This window comes from Prosopis cineraria, unplaced genomic scaffold (genome assembly GCF_029017545.1).
Source record: "Prosopis cineraria cultivar Desert tree isolate PC_DT_omini unplaced genomic scaffold, ASM2901754v1 PC1230, whole genome shotgun sequence".
Lineage (NCBI taxonomy): Eukaryota > Viridiplantae > Streptophyta > Magnoliopsida > Fabales > Fabaceae > Prosopis > Prosopis cineraria.
In genome coordinates, this window is record NW_026556555.1 from 21,458 (window position 1) to 29,566 (window position 8,109).

The following is an 8,109-nucleotide window of genomic DNA, read 5'->3' on the forward strand; positions in this document are numbered from 1 at the left end:
ATAATAAATTTCGTTATATTCAAATCTGGAATGATTGGCTGCTGCTATTTTGATTTCTTTTTGCAGGGAGCTGGTATAAAAATAACTCACGAATTAAAAAAAAAACTACATAAAAAATGATAGCTATATAAATAACCGTCATGTATACTGAAATAAATGACGGGTAAAAAATATGCCCATCATTTATACTGACTTTAATGATGGGTATCTCATTTACCCGTCATTTAAAATATGGTCATAATTATTACCATACTTTAAATGACGGGTAAGTGATATACCCATCATTTATACTTCATTTAAATGACGGGTATCTCATTTACCCGTCATTTAAATTCTCATTTTGCTTTTTCCTTTATAAAATTTTATTTTAAATGATAGTTTTATAAACTATCATTTATTAGGAGTCTTTAAATGTCAGTCGAATAAATGACACTTATTAACCATCATTGATGGACTAAAATAACCATTATTTATTCTCTTTTTTATAGTAGTGAAAGGACTTAAATGGTAACTAGCTTCTATTAAGATCTAGAATTGGATCATGTTCCTTCTACTATCGTTGAAATATTTGGCATCTATAAGGTTTGGAACTTTGCTGGATCAAAGGATTTAGGTCTATGGAGGTTTTTTGTAACTGTGTATGTGATTTCAACAGTTACAAAAGACAACTATGATTACCATCCATTTCAAGATATCACTGACTCTACAAGAAGACTCTTATGCAGACAATGGCATGTTAGTTTTAAATTTATGTATTGAGGTAATAATAGGGAGGCTGATCTGTTAACTAAATTAAGTTACTCCCTACCGTTTAATATTAATATTTTTACTTCACCCACCATTAGGTAGGTTGGTCATGGCTTTTGCTATTCTCTCAGGTTAGTTAGTTAGTTGTTTAGTTCTCAGTTTCATTTATTTTCCTTGCATTGCCATCCTGTATTTCTTGATTACTCTTAATTGATTAATGGATTTCAATTTGCAATCAATAAATAAATAAATAAATAAAATATAAGTTTTGATAAACTCGAAGCCTATTTAAAGACTTTGAGCCTAAATTCAAAAGCCTTTTTAAAAGTTTGAATATGAAGTAGGCATTTAAAAAGGCATCAAGTCATGCTAAGCCTATTATAGACTCAAACTTAAGCTTAGGAAAAAATCTATATATAAGCTCAGGCCTAGATTCAACTTTGAGGCATTTGTTATATATTGAGGCTTGTTTGGTCAAATCTTGAGCTAATTTATTTACATTTTTAGATTCGATGAAAATGCATCATGGAAATTGTATATACTCAATATGTTTATAAATAAGGATTGCAGCATTTTTATGCGTTGATTTTTTTGGTAAGAAGGTATCGTTATAATGTAAATTTAAGTTAATGTATTTCAACACAGTAATTTACTATGGAGCTCCAAGTCTAATCATATGGATTATAATCATTGCATCAAACGTTTGATTACTTTGGTTTTTAACCTCCAAATTTAAAACCAAATTTGTTTTTAATTTCGTAGGGTATAATCCCTGATATAATTATTTATTTTTTTAAAAAAAATAAAAAGATAGTCAGCTTTTTTATCTTATGAAATCAACATAATAAAAATAACTTGACATATTTTTGTGTGTATGTTGAGCTTATATGTTGCGTACATGCATGTCTGTATAATTTGGTTTTCACAAAGAATATTCACGAAGAAATAACACAACTCTCATCCATTTCTTAAAGGTTTTTCCCTTAGAACGTAGATTGTGTATATATATATAAACATCATTCATGTGACATTAATGTGGAAATCTCTCTCAATGGTGAAGACCTACAACGTGGTTGGTCATGTGCTTGCCTTTTGTATTGCCAGAGTTCTTTTTGATGGTTTGCATACGAAGCTTACTTTTTTCTATATGTAATTTCTGACCAATTAGGATGGTTCCAAAGTGCACTTGGGAAAAACTGATTTTGAAATTTAACAAAGACCATTTTTTTCCCCCTCTTAACAAAGAATGCCCCATAGTTCAGGATATGAAACTTTTTCTAAACATGTTTTTAAGTTATCAATTTTTGAAGTGTAGCTTTGTTCAATTAAGCTATCATTTATTTTCCTTTAAATTTCTTGTTTAACTTTAATTTTATGACTTACTTTTATTTTCTCTGTTGTTAATGTTTGAGATGTAAAATAATAATAATAATAATAATAATAATTCAGCTACGCTAAATTTTCGGCTTCCAATAGGCAACGCCATGTGCAGTCTTTTGGCTCGCCAAGAAAATACTCTAACGCATGTATAGTCTCGCATGCACATGGAAGATTATTATGAGTTTTTAATTAAAAAAATATCTTTTGTTTTTCATATATTAAAAAAAATTAAATTATAATGTATTTCTCTCAGATTTTAAACTATATACAATTAATTTCACAACGTTCAATATATAAAAAATTCAGTTCGTAACATTAGTTTTATTTTTCATTTAAAAGAGTAAGTTTGTATTAATTACAAGTAAGTATAAATAAAGTTATCGGCTAGTTTCCATTATTACATGGTCCGTAAAAAAGTGACGTGTGTTATCTACCCATGATTAAAAAAAAAATCAATAACATTTTTTATCATTTTCTTTAATTTTTTGAATCATTTCTATAATTTTTAAATTATTTATTATAATTTTTTAGACCTTTATGTAATTTTTGAGATCCTTTTATATTATTTTTTTATTAACTCAGGTTAAAATAATTTTTTACTTAAGTGTGAAATTGAATAGTACTACAAACAAGTATTTAATTAGGAGAATAACAAATAGTTTTTAAGAGATTAATTAATTCAAATTCAATCTCAAAATGTCAAACTCCATAAATTTATATATTTAACTCTTAATTTTATAAATTTTTTGAAATGAACTTGTAATTCGTGTTTTAAAATTTTAATAAAAAAATAAATTTATTTATTATTCAATTATATTAAAATTTTTAAAAAAATAAATTATAAATTTATTATAAAATTAAAAACTGATTTACAAATTCATAAAATTTGACACTTTAAAATTTAATTTAAATTAATTAATTTTCTTGAATTTATTTATCATTTTCCTATTTAATTAAAAAAAAAATAACATTCTTTTTATTAAAAAAAAAAATAACATTACATTACTTAACAATCATAGCCGTTATTGCGTCTCCCGCATTCCTACCCTCTCTCCGAATCAAACATGCCTTTTTCCCCTCAGAAACCTATTTAATCCCACTGAATCTGTCTCATCTCTTGCATCCATTCTTCACTCAGCCCTCTTTCACTGCAGCGCTCAGCGCCGATCAGCTCTCGCAATTTTTCTCGTTCTCTTATATTATTTCTCCTCTAACCATCGTTTTTGCAGGGACTTCTTTCAGATTCGTGATCAGTTTTTTCATCTCTTTTTTTTCTTTTGCCAATTTTTTTTTTCTGTTCTATCTTCTGCTTTGTTTTTATTGCGTTTCGTTTCGTGTTTTGGATAATGGGTGCAGGATCTTTGAGTTCCTCCGAAAATTTGAAAACACAACCTCGGCGCCCTCTTCATGAAAAGTTTATTCGGAGAAAGAATTCCGAGAAAATGTAAGAAACCTTCTTTCTTTCAATTTGCGTTTTCTGCGATGCCGAATTTTAAGCGATTAATCTGGTGCTTCTTTCCCTCGCTAAATCAAGGGTTTTGTTTTGAGAAATTGAGGTTCGATTATTTATTTTCGTTAAAATATAGTCTAATGGTTTTTATTGTGCTTTCTTGTCGATGTAAATATCATCAGTTGGATAGATTCATACCAAATCGTTCAGCCATGGACTTTGGTTATGCACACTACATGCATACAGAAGGGGCAAAAGGTAAGGAAAATCCCAACGTGAACTCACCGTCATCCTAACAGAAGCAGCTTGCAGAAGCAATGAACATGAACCGGACGCGAATCTTAGCTTTCAAGAACATGCCACCTGAACCAGTTGAATTATTCCCCTGCGAGTCCTCTCCAACTCTACACAATGAATCCGCTAAGCCCCGACGGTTTATTCCTCAGTGCATTCCTAAGATCTGATCAATCTACAGTAGATTTCAATTAAACTCGGTGTCTTGAATAAACTCCCTGAGAAAACTATAATTCGTTTTGAAACTCTAGCAATTTTCACAGTTCACAAGGGGTTAGTTCTTCTTTGGGCCTAAGAAAGGGTATTGTTCATTACTGTAGTAATTAATCACTAATCTGGATTTTGGTTTTTAATGGGCCTGGGTTTTTTCCTTTATCATCTTACTTCTTATCAACTGTGTTTTAGTACAATTCGATCAGGCCAATCAGCTAACTTTTGCGGATTTAATGGGGTCTGAGTATCTTAACCATGTTCCACATTTTTTGTTCTGATATGTTTGTTGTTGGTTAAGCAGAGTTCCGAGAGGACATTGGATGCTCCAGATCTTGTGGATGATTACTACCTCAATTTACTTGACTGGGGAAGCAGCAATGTTCTGGCAATAGCACTAGGAAACACTGTGTACTTATGGGACGCTAGCAACGGATCTACTTCAGAACTTGTCACTGTTGACGAAGAAAACGGGCCTATCACTAGCATCAGCTGGGCTCCAGATGGAAGGCATATTGCTGTCGGCTTGAACAACTCTGAAGTGCAACTTTGGGACACCACTTCAAATCGACAGGTTTTTGTCTTATGAGAATCACACTTGTTTGGATAACAAACCCGTGTGTTATATCTGTGCTCCTTAGCCTAAATCTCACTTGTTTGTTTCTGCAGTTGAGAACTTTGAGGGGTGGTCATAGGCAGCGAGTTGGGTCTCTGCATGCATGGAACACATGCTACAACAGGAGGAATGGATGGTAGAATTGTGAACAACGATGTAAGAATTAGATCACACATTGTTGAAACCTACAGAGGGCATGAACAAGAGGTTTGTGGGCTGAAATGGTCAGCCTCAGGTCAACAATTAGCCAGTGGAGGGAATGACAATCTGCTTTTCATATGGGACAGAGCTGTGGCATCTTCTAACTCAGCAACACAATGGCTTCACAGACTTGAAGAACACACATCTGCTGTAAGCTCTTTGCCTGGTGTCTTTCCAAGGAAATTTGCTTGCCACAGGGGGAGGTAGTGGAGATCGATGCATTAAATTCTGGAACACCCACACAGGTTACTTTGCTGAACTCAGTTGACACTGGGTCTCAGGTTTGTGCCTTGTTGTGGAACAAGAATGAGAAGGAGTTACTTAGCTCTCATGGATTTGCCCAGAACGAGCTAACACTTTGGAAATACCCATCAATGGTTAAATTGGCTGAGCTTAATGATCATACTTCAAGTTCAAAGGGTTCTTCATTAGCTCAGGTGGGTTTATAAATAATGGTTTCTTGAAGCACAAAACTTTATCCTTACATTTAATTCTTGCACCATTATTCTAATTTTTTTTCTCTGATTATTTTATTCATTTGAATTGCTGCAGAGCCCAGATGGTTGTACAGTGGCATCAGCAGCAGCAGATGAAGATTGAGTTTCTGGTACGTGTTCGCAGTTCCAGAAGCAACTAAACCTGCTCCTAAAGCAAGATCTGAGCCATTCTCGAATGGCAACCGAATTCGTTGAGTTTCTCAATTATACACCAAATCGCTCACCATCCAAGGAAGGAGCGCGTATACAGACACCACAAGATACAATATGGAACAACTACACTGCAAATACAACATGATCTGCTTCTTTCAGTGCGTGTGAATGCTTCATAGTTTGAAGATATAATTCGTACGGCTGTTATGAATTTTGATGTAAATTACGTTTCTCCATTAATATTCTTTTATGTTAATGACCAGTACAGTCTAAGTTGACATTTACAACTGTTTGTGTGTTTTCATGTAATAAGGTTGGTTAAATTCATGTACATTCTTGCGTAACATCGAACGTGGATTAATAAACAACAGTTTGTTGTGTGTCATGTTTGAAACTTCCGCGTGTCTTGTAAATCTCGTTATTCAAGAAAATTTTGGAAGGTTTCACACTCACAGCAAGGATCATTCAGTAGCGATCACCTTAAACTCTGCTAGCTTACCGTAAATTGGTGAGTGTTTCTTATAGTGAGCTAAGTCGTCGTCGTGGTCACTGGAGTGTATGTATATTATTTTTGTTCCTCTTGCATAAATAGCTCGGAGGTGAATAAATAAGAGGGTCCTATGGAAAGTCATCTTTGCAGACGTGAGTCTTTTTGCTTTCTAATTTTTTTTTTTTTTTTGCCAAATCATTACTTTCTAGCTTGAAACAATAACTATATAATTATAGGATACCCTGTTTATCTCCCCCCCCCCCCGGCCAAAAAAAAAATTTGTAGTTCTGTATCTTTATCTGTTAATGATATTACTACAAACTTTGTAATAGCTTAACTTAATAGAATATATAAAAAAATAATTTAGAGGATTCAAATCATACATAAAATTGCAATCTGTTTAACCTTTAAATATATGATTGAATATATATTGGTTGAAATTTTAATGTGTCTGAAACAATAGCTCTGCATGGGCAAAACATGTTATTTTCAAAATAAGAAAAGATTCCTTAACTGTTTCTAAGAAAAATATGATAAGTTTCTTGGCTTGGCAAATGATGAAATTCTAGCATACTCCAAGAGAGTCAGCATTATTTATAGTTTGTCTAATTATAATATCTTAAGTCATCTCATCTTAATTTTAGCTACCATTACTCAATTTATATTATTTTATTTTTTAAATATAATTCTTGAAGTAAGTAAATTATCTTAATTTAAAATAAAGTAACATAAATTAATCTATGATTAAAATGATAATTTGAAGCATTTTAATTGGATAAACTTTAAATATCGCGGTATTCCTTTATGCAAAATTTTATTTGCAAATGGATCATACCTCTTAAGGAGGAACCATGTGCGTTTCCCTCTCTTCTACCTTTCATGTGAAAGTTTTCATTGTTTACGTGATAATGGGAATGAAATTTCCTCTTCTCTTTCTCTGTTTTCTTTCTGTGACAATAAAAAGGAGATTCCTTAAACCTTAAGCCCTTAAATAAGGAAAGGAAAGAACTCAAAGAAGGTTAATTCTAGAAATGGGCATTGGAAAATGTAGTTAATTTTTTAGAAATAATCTTCATCATATTAATAGTAAGCAAAGAATCTCATTTAATAATTTCTTTATGTATTTTCTTTGATTTTCCTCTATCTCTCTCATATAATTCAAGACTATTAACATGAACTTCATATATAAATTAAATGTGATATTATATAAATCTTTAGTTTTCTTCTCATTTTCATAATCTTTTTCCCCAGTTATGAGTTTTATGTTTTGGGTGCTGTAAAATTGAGATGGAGACGAAGTGAAACTTAGGCCTCGTTGGTATGATGGAATAGTTTTTGATGGAATTGGAATTGGAATGGAATCAGAATTGAAATCAGAATTGGAATAGAATTGAATTATAAAAGTATGTTTGGCATGTCAGAAAAATTAAATGGAATCCTTGCATTACTTTTGTTTGGTATGCAAGACATGGAAATGGAATTATACTTAAAAGACAAAAATACCCCTATATAAAAATTAAAATAAAACATAATAAAAACTTAATTGTGTACCAATTTTCTTATGTATTTTATATATTAATGAAATATTATATATAAAAAATATATATAAATTATACCAAAAAAATATTATAAATATTATACCAAAAAAATTATAAATATATAAATTATATACAAATATTATATATAATACTATCTTATATATATATATTATAACGCTTATATATAATGAGAAAAAATATCATTCACCCTTTTATACTCCTTTTTCTTTTTTTTTGCTAGCATATGAGGGTTTTATTTTTTTTTGAGGGCAAATTTGTCTTTCTGGAATTTGTATGAGGGCAAAAGTGTCTTAAATATTACAATCCATAGAATTGCTCCCAATCCATAGATTTACATAAGGAATCAAAATTAGCTTTTTTCCATAGAATTAGGATTCTCAGGAATTGTAATTCATATCTACCAAACATCACTTTATTCAGATTCCTATCCCAATTCCATTTCCATCTTCACAATTCCAACCTACCAAACATGGCCTTAGGAGTAACATCAATATCATAGATAAATAAAACAT

At 31.2% G+C, this 8,109-nt stretch overlaps 1 pseudogene; it reads left to right on the forward strand.

Annotated features, from left to right (window-relative positions):
* Window positions 1–3,249: 3,249 nt before the first annotated feature.
* Window positions 3,250–5,821, forward strand: LOC129299618 (cell division cycle 20.1, cofactor of APC complex-like; annotated as a pseudogene).
* Window positions 5,822–8,109: the final 2,288 nt, after the last annotated feature.